The 12,308-nt window shown below is 53.2% G+C and overlaps 1 protein-coding gene across 2 annotated transcripts in view; it reads left to right on the forward strand.

The window, feature by feature from the left end:
• The first annotated feature begins 3,471 nt into the window (after nt 1-3,471).
• Nucleotides 3,472-12,308, forward strand: part of LOC127048436 (zinc finger protein 501-like) — a 257,068-nt gene continuing 248,231 nt past the window's right edge. The window contains exon 1 of one of the 2 annotated variants that reach the window (XM_050948254.1): nt 3,472-3,574. The gene's annotated coding sequence lies outside the window, so the exon portion shown is untranslated. The remainder of the gene's footprint in view (nt 3,575-12,308) is intronic. The other variant, XM_050948255.1, reaches the window with a different exon arrangement.

A 12,308-nucleotide genomic window follows, 5' to 3' on the forward strand; every position in this document is an offset into this window, starting at 1 on the left:
CAGGAGGTCGGCCAGGAAACCCGGGGCCGGGGCCAGGATGTTGAGCCGAAACCAAAGCATGGACAGGACTAGCTGATTGAGCACCAGTGCCCTCTCTCGAAGGGAAAGGCACCAGAGGAGTCCTGTCCATTTCTGGAGCCACTCAGTCACCCTGCCCTGCAAACCTTGCCAGTTCTCTAGCAGAGACGGATGCATGGCAGAAAGGTAGATGTCGAGATAGAGCAGCGGACCCGTGCTCCACCGGATGGCCTGAAGCGCGAGTGGGAGGGAGCTGGCCTGCCACCCGTCCCCGACCACCAGGCCAGAGCTCTTGACCCAGTTGACCCAGGCGGAGGAGGCTGCCGAGTACACAGCCTGGCAAGCCTCCACCCGTGCCAGGTCACCCGGGTCCCGGACCACGAGGAGCACATTGTCAGCGTATGCCGACAGGACCAGCCGCAGCCCCAGCTCCCGAAGCACCAACCCCGTCAACCTCTTGTGGAGGAGACAGAGGAAGGGCTCGATCGCCAGAGCGTACAGCTGGCCTGAGAGGGGGCACCCCTGCCTCACTCCCTGCCCAAAGCTGACCGGCTCTGTCAGGGTCCAGTTGAGCCTGACTAGACACTCTGCGGAAGCGTACAGCACCTGGAGAAAACCCACAAACTGGGGTCCGAAGCATAATGCTCGCAGAGTGCCCAGGAGATACCCGTGATCCACCCTGTTGAACGCCTTCTCCTGATCCAGGGACAGGACGGCGAATGACAGACCATCCCTGCACCCTAACCCTGGTCTATCTAGGAGAGTGATTTACTTCCTCTCAGTAGCCAGCAGCCTGAGCTCTGCACACAGGAATCTCCACCCTGCCCTGAGACGCTGGGGAATGAAACAGCCTGGGCAGTGCCTGGAACCGGGGATTTCCCTGCAGCCTGGGAGCTTCACGGGGCCGCTATGGGCTTGTCACCGTGTGCAGCACCCACAGGTGCTGGTCCTAACGGTGCCACACCCCCTGGCTGGGAGTGGTTGGCATTAGATGAAGGGGTTACAGTTCAGTGGCTCTCAGCACCCCCTCCCCCCACTACACACATTGTCCCAGCAGCGCCCCTGGCAGCACCTGGCACCCCAAACCCCCCCGTCCCAGCTCCTCCCTCCTCGCAGCCCCCAGCCTGGCTCCCCCCTCCCTGCACCCCCGGCCCGGCTGCCCCCCAACACCCAGCTCCCTCCTCCCCGCACCCCCTGGCCCGGCTGCCCCCTCCCTGCACCCCCGGCCCGGCTGCCCCCCGACACCCAGCTCCCCCCACCCCCCGGCCCGGCTGACCACGTCCTGCCCCCTCCGGGTTCTCACCCCGATACTCACGAGAGCGGCCCCCCCACAGGGCTACCGCCCCCAGCAGCAGCAGGCGCAGCGCCAGGGCCATGCCCGGTCTCTGCCCCGCAGCGCGGCAGGAATCGGCACATGGACCCGGCCCCGCAACCCGAGAACTGCGCGGGGCGGTGACACCTGCAGCCAGCTCCCAACTATGGGCCGTGAGAGCCTCCAGTTTGCAGGAATTGGCTGAGAGGGGAACATCCCACCAATAGCGACGCACACCACATTGCTAAGATGTAGCCACCTTGGGATGGATCCATGGTGACCACTATTTGCTAGTGACAGGGCATGGACATGTCTTATCTTTCTGCTGAAGGGCAGGCAGGAATCCCAGGCAGGCAGGGAGTTCCCAATTGGAGTCCCCTTGGGGAGGTCCCTGGCTGTTGGAGGCTCTTGGTGGGGGGAACCTTTGGGATTCCTAGCCTGGCAGTGAAAATCTGGAGGGAGTTCTCTGGCTGGTGGGGCTCTGAAGGGTATCTGGGGTCTCTGGCCAGGAATTCTGGTGGTTGGGTCCCAGGGAATATCTGGTGGGACCCTGGCTGGGGGGTCTGGGTTCTGGGTACTGGGGATGTTTGGGGGCCCCTGGATGGAGGCTTTGGGGGCTGCTACTAACCATGTTCCTTCTATCTCATCAGCTTGTGCCAGAATCCTGGCTCCAAGCACTGTCCAGCATTCCCCGGCCAGGCGCAGTCACTGTGATAACTTTCTGTCCACTTATCAAACACTGTGAGGTGAAATCACAGATTTTTTTTCTCCCCTTTTGAAAACTGCAGGAACTTCTGATTCCACTTGGAAAATTCGTGCCCCTCCCCCACAAGTCTTTGTCCTAGATCTTGGGGGGTGAGGGAGGTGGGAAGGGGGTCAGCACTGCCACACAATGGTCTCTTCCACAGCATTCTGGACTCATTCTTTTTGAAATCTGGTTTCATTGAGACCATGATAATCCAGAGTCACTGTATGGAAAGATAAGGAGTGACTCCAGATAGACAGTGGGGCAAATGAGATCCGCAATTCTCCCTGTGAGGAGGGGCTCTCATTAGCTGCTCTCCCCAGAGAGCTAAAGGAGGGAAGCTGCTCAAACGCTCTGTCCCTCTCTGCTCAGGATATTGGGGTTCAGTTTCCTGGGTCAGACGCTGCAGCCTCCATTGTGATCTGGGAGACCAGACTTAGCAGCTGTTGCTCCCCCAGCAGGGGTTCGGTGCTGAGAAGTGACCTTAATTAAAGCTTTTTCTCTGCCTGACCCAGATGATGACTTTCTCCAGCTTGTACTAGCCCCTTGGGGCAGACCTGGGCCCTGTTAATACAAATTCTACCATAGACTCCAGGTAACTGAAAGACCTCTGAGAAAGTGCTGGGGACTAGCAAGAAAGTGACTCTGCACAAACAGCCTCTCCTCCCATTAGCAATTGCCAGGAGAAAATCCAGCCATGGAAGAGCAAAGCCCCCAGGAATGGAACTTTCCCAGCCAGAGGGGTAGGGAGAGAGGACAGGGGAAGTAGAGACTGAAAGGGGCAGTGGGAGAAATGAGTCGGTGGGGAGATTTCCAGTGAACGAAAAAAGGATCAGACAGAGGAAAAGCCAGTTCCTCACTGGATATTCCCCCTGCTGGGGTGTGACTGCCCTGGGGTCAGTGTCTGAGGGAATCCCCCAGAGTGACTCCTTTGGTTCTGCTCTTTTCTAGCCTTGTGTTCAGAGACAAAGGGCAGGTCTATCCTACCACCAGATCGGCAGGTGGTGCTCTCCCATCAACTCCAGTACTCCACTGCCTCAAGGGGCGAATGCGGACTCAATGGGTTAGCAGCAGCAATCGGATGCTGCAGTAAATCGATCTAAGTAAGCCGACTTCAGCTATGCTATTTTCATAGCTGAAGTTGCGTATCTTAGATCAACCTCCACCTCCAGTGTAGACCAGGGTTTTGTTATGGGATGGAGAGACGGAGATGGAAGATTAGAAATCTCTCTCCGGGCTTAGCCTGGCAGGAGGGGCCAGGTCTACACTATAATCAAGAGATCAAGCATTTTCCCAGGATGGCAGAATCTAGGATGTCTGTCTGCAGGGAAAGGGCCTGGGGGAATCGTGATGTGAAACTAACTAAAACCTGTTCTGAAACCTCCACAACTGCCCTTCTCGCCCTGCCAGGCTGCAGAATGATGTCCATGTTTCGCTCCAGCTCATCCCATCCTCCCATGACACAGGGAAGAGAAATGGCTGCAGTGGAGCCAGCTCAGGTAGGGATTATTGGGGGGTTGCTGGTGGGCTCCTGCTGGTGGGAGAGGGACAGCAAATACAGCGGAGATGGGTAGGTTTGCACAGTCTGGTTTGGAGGTTGGAGAGGGGCAGGAAATGCACAGGATGGGGAAGGGAGGAGGACAGAGTGTGACAAACCTGCTGGGAGTTGTTTAATAAGGAGCCTAGACTCTAGGAGCAGACCCATGAGATTAGGAGGTTGAAATGCCCTTAATTCTGGAACAGAAAATAACCCACCTACATGGGGCTAGGAAAACTGACCAGTCTCCCGGTGCTGGAGCCTAACCCGACTAACCACTGGCTGCTGTGAGATATGAAGGGGGCACCCACCAGTCAGATGTAGGGGAGATTCCCCTCCCTTCATATCCAGCTCCTCACAATGAGGAGGCTGTTGGGCTTCCTACCAGGAATCTCTCCCTGGTCCCTGCTAGGGCCTCCCTCTCCTCTATCTGTCTGTGGCTAGTAGGTGTGTGATGGATTTGCTGGGAGAGACAAAGGGCTCTTTGTTCATCCCCTCACCCTGGTGTTTCCAGGATTCTCTGATTGGGCTGGGGGTGGGACTCTGACTGTCATCCACCAGAGCTTCCATTTGATTGAAAGTGTGAGCGGTGCAGTAGGTACCGAGTGTTGGACTCTTGCTCTTTCAGGGGCCGGTGACCTTCGAGGAGGTGGCTATGTATTTCACCAGGGAAGAGTGGGCTCTGCTGGACCCCACTCAGAGAGCCCTCTACAGAGACATCATGCAGGAGAACTATGAGAATGTGACCTCGCTGGGTAAGGATTCCCATCCCCTTGATTCTTGGAAGGGGAAATGAAGAGAGATGATTCATGCCACCCCCCAATGCCATCCCTACTCTGCCCTGTTTCTGCATCCCTGCAATAAGCCAGTGACACATACACTACCAGAGATCCTTCCCTGCTGCAGAACACTTTGGGAACAGCACGCAGGAGCAGTATCTCACAGTGTCAAATATCTCCTGTTTGCTCAAGTAAAACTGGGGCTTAGGTCCAATATAACGTAAGAACATAAGAATGTCCATACTAGGTCAGAGCAAAGGTCCATCTACCCCAGTATCCTGTCCACTGACAGTGGCCAACTCCAGGTGCCCCGGAGTGTGTGAACCCAACAGGCGATCTCTCTCCTGCCATCCATCACCCCCCTCTGACAAACACAGGCTAAGGACACCATTCCTTACCCATCCTGGCTAATAGCTATTAATAGAGTTAACCTCCATAAATTTATCCAGTTCTCTTTTAAATCCTGTTATAGTCCTAGCCCTCACAACCTCCTCAGGCAAGGAGTCCCACAGGTTGACTGTGCGTTGTGTGAAGAAATACTTCCTTTTGTTTGTTCTAAACCTGCCTCCTATTAATTTCATTGGGTGATTCCTAGTCTTTGTGTTATGAGGAGTAAATAACACTTATTCACTTTCTCCATGCCAGTCATGATTTTATAGACCTCTCTCATATCCCCCCTTTGTCTCTTTTCCAAGCTGAAAAGTCCCAATCTTTTTAATCTCACCTCATACAGAAGTTGTTCCATACCCCTAATCATTTTTTGTCTTTTTCTGAACCTTTTCCAATTCCAATATACCTTCTTTGAGATGGGGAGACCACATCTGCATGCAGTATTCAAGATGTGGGCATACCATGGATTCATAGAGAAGACAATATGATGTTTTCTGTCTTATTATCTATCCCTTTCTTAATGATTCCCAACTTTTTGTTTGCTTTTTGACAGCCACTGAACACTGAGTGGATGTTTTCAGAGAACTATCCACAGTGACTCCAAGATCTCTCTTGAGTGGAAACAGATAATTTAGACCCCACTGTTTTATATGTATAATTGAGATAGTGCAGCCCATTGGAAAACAATGTGCTATCCTGACATCTAGTACTGCTGAGATTCTGAATTCAGTAATATCCCTGCCCTTCCTGTTCCCTTTCTCCACTGAACCCCACCAGCCCATGGTTACTGTTCCCAGCTTCCCTGGGACTCTCTCTTTGTCTCTGGACCTCTCTGTCAGCAAGCAGCAGAGCCAAGGAGACTTGCCCTCTCTCTGGAGTCTTGGATTTCTGGGACGTGGATTTACTTGCTCTGTATTTTGGGAGACTTTGAAATTGAGTGTCTGTGACATTAAGCACAGTACAATCTGGAGTGTTGAACAGCTGTGTCCCCTCAGTTCCCCAGGCTGGAGTGCCTTTTACACTGCTCCACTGTGAGAGCAGCCACTCCAGGGCAGTTAACACGCAGTCTCCAGCATGTAACTTACTGCCAGCTACACAGTGTTGGGTGCTGCTAGTCAGTGACTCCCGAATGACAGTACCCCACAGGAGAACCCCAGAAAATTCTCTGCTCCCAGACATGTGCATCTTGTCCTGTCCAGCACACTACTAAACAATGGGAGCTCATATGAAATCTGTCATTTCATCAGTGGAAAATGACATGCACCAGCCTTGTTATCCCAAATGGAGTTTCCAACACACTTGAATCCAAACACACTGGTTAGGTAAAACAATAAAACAAAATTAACTGCCCGAAAAAAAATCTTTTCAGTGACTGTGGGTAATGGAGCATAAAATCAGAATTGTTTACAAAAGAAATGCAAGAGAAAACACAAACTAACGTCTAAGTTAACAAGCTAAAATGGATTCAAAGCAAATGTGCTGAGACAGGCTGGGTTTCCTTTCAGCCAGGACTCCCCCTACCCTGCCCCTGCTGCCCAAGTTCAGTTCTTCAGAGAGAGAGAGACTTCCCTCACCTCTTTTTATAATTCAGTCCTTTCTGTTAGAAACAACTTCAGTTCTCAGCTGAGTGATGGTGCCAGGCTGTCTGTTGTAGATATGAGTTTCATGTGATGGAATGTAAATGTCTTCTTCACACCTTCCCCCTGCCAGCAAAGGGCTGTTTGACCAGCTGTTTGCCTTGCTGTCTCCGAGCAACTGGTCTGTGGGTGTTCCCCAGAATTGTAACTTTTTGTAATATCATACAGTAAAATCTCATCACTTTACATACAGTGTTGTTACACATTTTAACAGGAGGATAATATTCAGTAATTATGCAATTTCAAATGATGCTTCACAAACCATACTGTGTACAAAATTGATTATAATTTTCCAGAAGAGTGAACATAGGATTACAGACTGACACAGGGCCTGTCTGTGTGTGTTCCCAGCAAATATGTGGCTATTTCAATCCCTCCTAAGCAGAGTGTTCTGCATCTTCAAGGACCTGGGCAGCTGGTTCTGGGAATTCACTGGTTTACTAAGTGTGACACTGTCTGGAATTGTGAGACACTTTATATTATTATTACTTTATTATTAATACCAATATGATAAAATTGCAATGAATTGTACTAGATATGCCATGTTAAGTGTCAGGGAAAATGTTATAATTTTCCAAGTAAGATCATTTTGTTTGTTTGTATCACCTTTGTAGTGTGAGATATAGATACATAGGGTATATCTGTATTCCAGACTGTGGACTGTGTTTCTGGGTGACACTCCCAGATCTATTGGTATCAGCACTGCCTAGCCTGTTTGATGGCCCATCCAGGGTCATCAACTGTACAATGAATCCATGGAAAGGATCAAGGGGATACACCTATTGAGTCAGCAAGACATGCAGGGGTATGCCTGTATACTGAGACCTCCAAGGCTTTTCCATGCCATGTACTGTGAAGCTTGTGTTTGGGACACAGGAAGTAGAAGTTGCTTGGCAAAAGGAATGTAAAGGGCAGCTGCATCATCTCCATTTTGTCTTCAATCCCTCTTCCTACCTCTGGAGCAACTTCTCTACAAACCGACATAGGCCCCGCCTCTGTGGGTGCTCTGCACCCACCGGGGAGCTCAGCTGTTGGCAACGCCAATCAGCTATTTAGCATGCTCAGCAGCCCTCAGCAGTTCTTTGGCTGGCTGTGGTCAATCAGCTGTTTGGTGCCAACACCCGCCTATCAGCTGTTTTCCCTGCAGCTGCTGTAGCTCCCAGCTGCACTGCAGGCATGTGTGAGTCCTTTTAATTTTCAGGGCTTGGCAGCTTCTGGGCTAGGGGTGGAGGGGATGGGGTGGGCAGCCTCTAGGCAGGGAGTTGGGGGGAGATCGCTGGTCAGCTTCTTGGCTTGCCCCAGAGGGCTGATGGGGGCAGTACGGGCTGGGAGGGAGTTTCTCAAGGACTGAGCAGCCATTCTCAGCCCATCCTGGTGTCTCCCTCAGGACCTGTGCTCCCCCTCCAGCCAGGAGAAACCAGCGGTGGGCCCTTTAGTGCTGGGCAGGGGGACAAACCAAATAGTCATTGCTCCTTTAAGAAAAGTTTGCCCTGGTGTCTGATGAGTGAACTTGGCCTGAGGCCAGCTGCTTGCCCCTTCCCCGTGCTCCAGCCAGCCAGCTGTGTGCACTGAGCCATGACCAAAGGTGAGAGGGGCTTCACTGCAGCCCTAGCCCCAGGTGCAAATGGGCAGCCCCCCCTTCCCAGCCCGGACCCTGCCTAGGCCCAAACTCCTCCCATGTGGGCTCTGGGAGCTCCTAGCCCCTACGGTTCTGCAATCCCAGGGCTCTGCATTCATTCCCCCATGTGTGGGGGGACAAGAGGGGCCAACATGCCACCAGTGCTTGTAGCCACGTCCTCCCCATGGGCTCTTCTCCATGGCCGGCTCTCATGCCTGGGAAAGCAAGCTTGCTCCCTTCAAAGCTGTCTCCTCCTCCCCTGACCAGATCAAGCTTGGCTGAGGGGCTTTTCATCCCCAAGAGGAAGTTTATCCCTTCCCATGCCGATCAGCATCTGCCTCAGGAAAGATTGATTTCCTTCCCCTGGATCCATCCACCCCCCATCTCCTCTTCCCTGGGAGCTGCATTCCTTGTGCTGCATTCACCCCCGTGTATGAGCTTCAAGTCAGGAGACACTGCCTTGCTTCACCTTGGGATGCCTGAGCTTGTCTGTCTTCTGGGTGCTGGGTTGCTGCAGCCCGGGGGAGGAAGCTACCCCTCCCCCCCTACCTTTGGCCATGATCCCAGCGGGGCTCCCCGCCCACAAAAGTTGCAGAGTGGGTGAGGGAGTCAGCGAGCGATCTTCAAAGTAGGGGTGGGCTGCAGCCTGGGGGACTGGGAGGAGCTGGAGTAACACAGCAGCCATAAAGCAGGGTGAATAAATGGGCCATTTCTATGCTGGGCTGTTGAATTCAATTTCTCTCTCTGGCTCAGGGTGGGCAGTTTCTGGGCTGGCCAGAGTGGGTGGGGCTTGGGGGAAGATAGAACTGCTTTGAGTGCGTGGGTGGGAGCGGGCACTAGACAGAGGCACCAGGAGGTGGGGAGCAGAAAGAGAGAGAGATGGGAAAAGGGATCCAGGTAGAGAACAAGAACTGGGAAACATCAGGAAGGGGAGATACCAATTATAGACACACTTTCAATGAGTACACTGAAAGTGTATAAATATGCTGAAAATAGCCTCCCCTCAAACGTGGCAGAACACCCCTCCAGCACAAGAACCCTCGCCCTTAAGGCAGGAGGGGGTGGAAAGGAGTGAGCAGTCGGTAGGAGGCATTTAGGGCAGGGGGTTGGTAAGGAGGCAGCATTCAGGAGAGTCTAGGGAGATGGGGCAGGAAGAAGTACAGTGGGGGCAGGGCCTTGGAGAAGGGGGCAGAGCCAGGATGGGACACCCACTGGCAAAACCAAAAGTCAGCACCTATACAAACTGAAGCCTTGAACAAAGGACTGAATGACCCATCCAAGCTGTAACTGTGTTCCAAACAGACTTTCAAGCCGGCAACTTACCAATACTGCTAAGAACCTGATATATAGATTTCTGAATGTATCTGATTGCTTTCCCATTTAACAACTTTCTTTCTGTTTCTGATTTTCTTTCTCTTTCTTATCTAAACTTTTAGTTTAGATGCTAAAGTATCATCTGGCATCATGGTATTTTCAGTAAGATCCAAACCCATGCTGACTTGGTAATGTGGCTGACCCTTTGGGGTCAAAAGAACATTTTGTTTATGTGCTCAGAGTTTTAAAATAACCTCTCACTGTACTGGACCTTGGTTCTGACTAGGAGTCAGAGAAGTGCAATGCAATAAAGGAAGGTATGTGATTTCTTTTTTCAGCTTCTCAATAACCTGTGTGGGGGATCAGAAGCACAGTTTGTGACTGGTTGGTGAGTTTAACTTCAGTGTTAACCACCAGTTTTGGGAGCATCTGCCCTCCCTTTTTCAACTTGCCGTGACCATGGCATTTTCAGTGAGTACTGCCCTAGGCAGTGGGGCACTGATCCTTCTTGGGATGGGGTCACACTGGTTTGGCATCAAGGAGGCACTGAGACGTCACAGCTCAGAGAGCTTCCGGGTGACCTGGGAAGGTGTGACAGGTCACCTACTGGCAGGGGCTTGGTCGACGTTCCCTGCGGTGGTATGTGCCGTCCCGACGGTGGGGCCCTGGTCCACCAACCCAGGGACTGGTGTGGGCTTCTGGGCAGCGGCTTGCGGCGCTGCCCTGTTTCCTCGGGACACAGGAGTAGCAGGCAGGGGCACTGGAGGGCTGGGAGCTGGAACCGGAGATGCTGCTGCTGTGTGGGCTTTCTTGCAGCTGACCTGGTGTGCCTTACACCTCTTCCGGGATTCAAAGGGCAGGCTGCAGAGGGCACCGCTGAAGGTGGTGGATTTGTTGTGGTATCTCTTCAGATGCCTGGTGACCCTTCCAAGGAGATGGAAGCATCAGGGTGGCCCGCAGTTGGGGCAAATGAGCCTGTCTGCGGCAAGAGAGTATTTCAGGTAAATGAGTTCTCATCAGTCCCCTGTGGAGCAGGGGTCCCAGCGGCACCAGAGGTTTCTCTGGCTGGTTTGCTCTCCCTGGAGGAGGTGGGGTCGGGCGGTCTGGCTAGGCAGGCGTCAGGTAGAGTCCTGTGGTCCCTCTGGTTGGTGTCTGGGGCTGAGCAGCTATCTCGTGGGGTGCTGGGGCCCTCCCGGCTTCTTTCTGGTGCACGGCGGGGGGGGGGGGGATCTTTCCGTGGTCGCTGTGCCTTAGGAGCACCGGGGATCTCTCCCGGTGGCCGGAGCCCCTGGGAAGCAGTGGGGGGGGGGTCTGTTGAGAGTCAGGGGAGTTGTCCCTCGGCGGCAGGGGCTGCTAGAGAGCAGGGGGTGTGTCTGGTATCTGCCAGAGAACCTCCCATGGCAGCTGGGGCTGCTGGGGTATAAAGCAGAGGTTTCTTGACAGCTGGGGATAGCAGGGGGATCCTTTGGCAGTTGCAGCCTCTGGTGGGCTCCTCGGGCAACATCCTTCCTGGCGGGGCGGTGCTCAGCATTCTGGTCCTGGGTCATCTGGGAGGCTCCTCCGGCGACATCCCTTCCAGCGGGGCTGCGATCGGCCTCTTGGTCCTCGGTCATCTGAGGGGCATTTCTGGCGGTGTCCTTCCCAGCAAGGTGGCGCTCAGCATCCCATTCCTCAGTCGTCGGGGGGGCTTCTCTGGTGGCATCCTTCCTGGCAGGCTGGCGATCAGCCTCTCAGTCCTCGGTTGTCTGGGGGGCTTCTCTGGCAGCGTCACTCCTGGCAGGGCGGTAATCAGCATCCCGGTCCTTGGGTGTCAGGTTGGCTCCTCCGGCATCCTTCCTGGAACTGCGGTGATCAGCATCTCGGTCGGCGGTTGTTGGGGGGAATCCTCTGGTGGCGTCCCTCCCGGCAAGGCAGTGATCAGCATCCCGGTCCTCGGTCATCAGGGGGACTCCTTTGGCGGCATCCTTCATGGCGGCGCGGCGATCAGCATCCCAGTCCTCGGTCGTTGGGGGGACTTCTCCGATGGCGCCCTTCTTGGTAGGGCAGCCATCAGCATCCTGGTCCTGGATCCTCGGGGGGGATCCTCTAGTGGCGTCCTTCCCAGCGGGGTGGCTTTCAGCATCCTGGCCCTGAATCCTCAGGGGGGCTTCTCCGGTGGCATCCTTCTCAGGAGCAGCAGGGTGGAGTTCAGTATCCTGGACCTGGGAAGCAGGCTAGGTTCTTCCGGGGTCCTTCTCTGGGGGGCGCTGTCGAGATGTTCTTGCTCCTGGATGTGAGGTCCCGAAGAGCTGGCCTTCTGCTGCTCAATCTTCCCGTAGAGGTGTCTACCGGGATTTTCTTCTGCCAGCTCCTGATGTTTTCATCCTTGCTGCTGCTCTGGGTCTTCGGGACAGGCTTCTGTTGGGTTTTCTGGGAAGAGGAACACACAGGAACAGCAGCAGGCAATGATGGTGTAGCTGAAAGAGAAGAAAAAAGAGAATTTTCTTTCAAAGTGTCAGTAGTGCAGTTCATATGCAAATCAGCAGCATGCATATGCAAATAAACTTGAGCACTAGAGCAGATCTACAAAGCAGTATCAATTTTTTAAGAATAGCTGCAGGAGATTCCATCTTCAGGACAATGGCTTGCAGATGTCCATTTGAGAAAATTAAACTGATAAGAACAGATTTAAAAGTTTACTGGAAAATGTTTAAAAATAGATAATACAGAGAGTTTGAAACGTCAGTTATTGGTCATCGGGGGTAACATACAGAGTATAGGGAGATGCTAGTATTTTGGTATTGAATAGCACATAACATATACAGTCTGCAATGCCCCCCAATGGGGGGGTATACGGTGGGTGAGATCAAGATACAGCAAGCAGTGAGGGTACATCACTCATACAAAAAGTTACAGACAGTCATGGGTATAAATAAGCAGGCCGGGTAATGAGAATAGGATGACCCTCACATGGTGGAG

This window comes from Gopherus flavomarginatus, chromosome 3 (assembly GCF_025201925.1).
Source record: "Gopherus flavomarginatus isolate rGopFla2 chromosome 3, rGopFla2.mat.asm, whole genome shotgun sequence".
Classification (NCBI taxonomy): domain Eukaryota; kingdom Metazoa; phylum Chordata; order Testudines; family Testudinidae; genus Gopherus; species Gopherus flavomarginatus.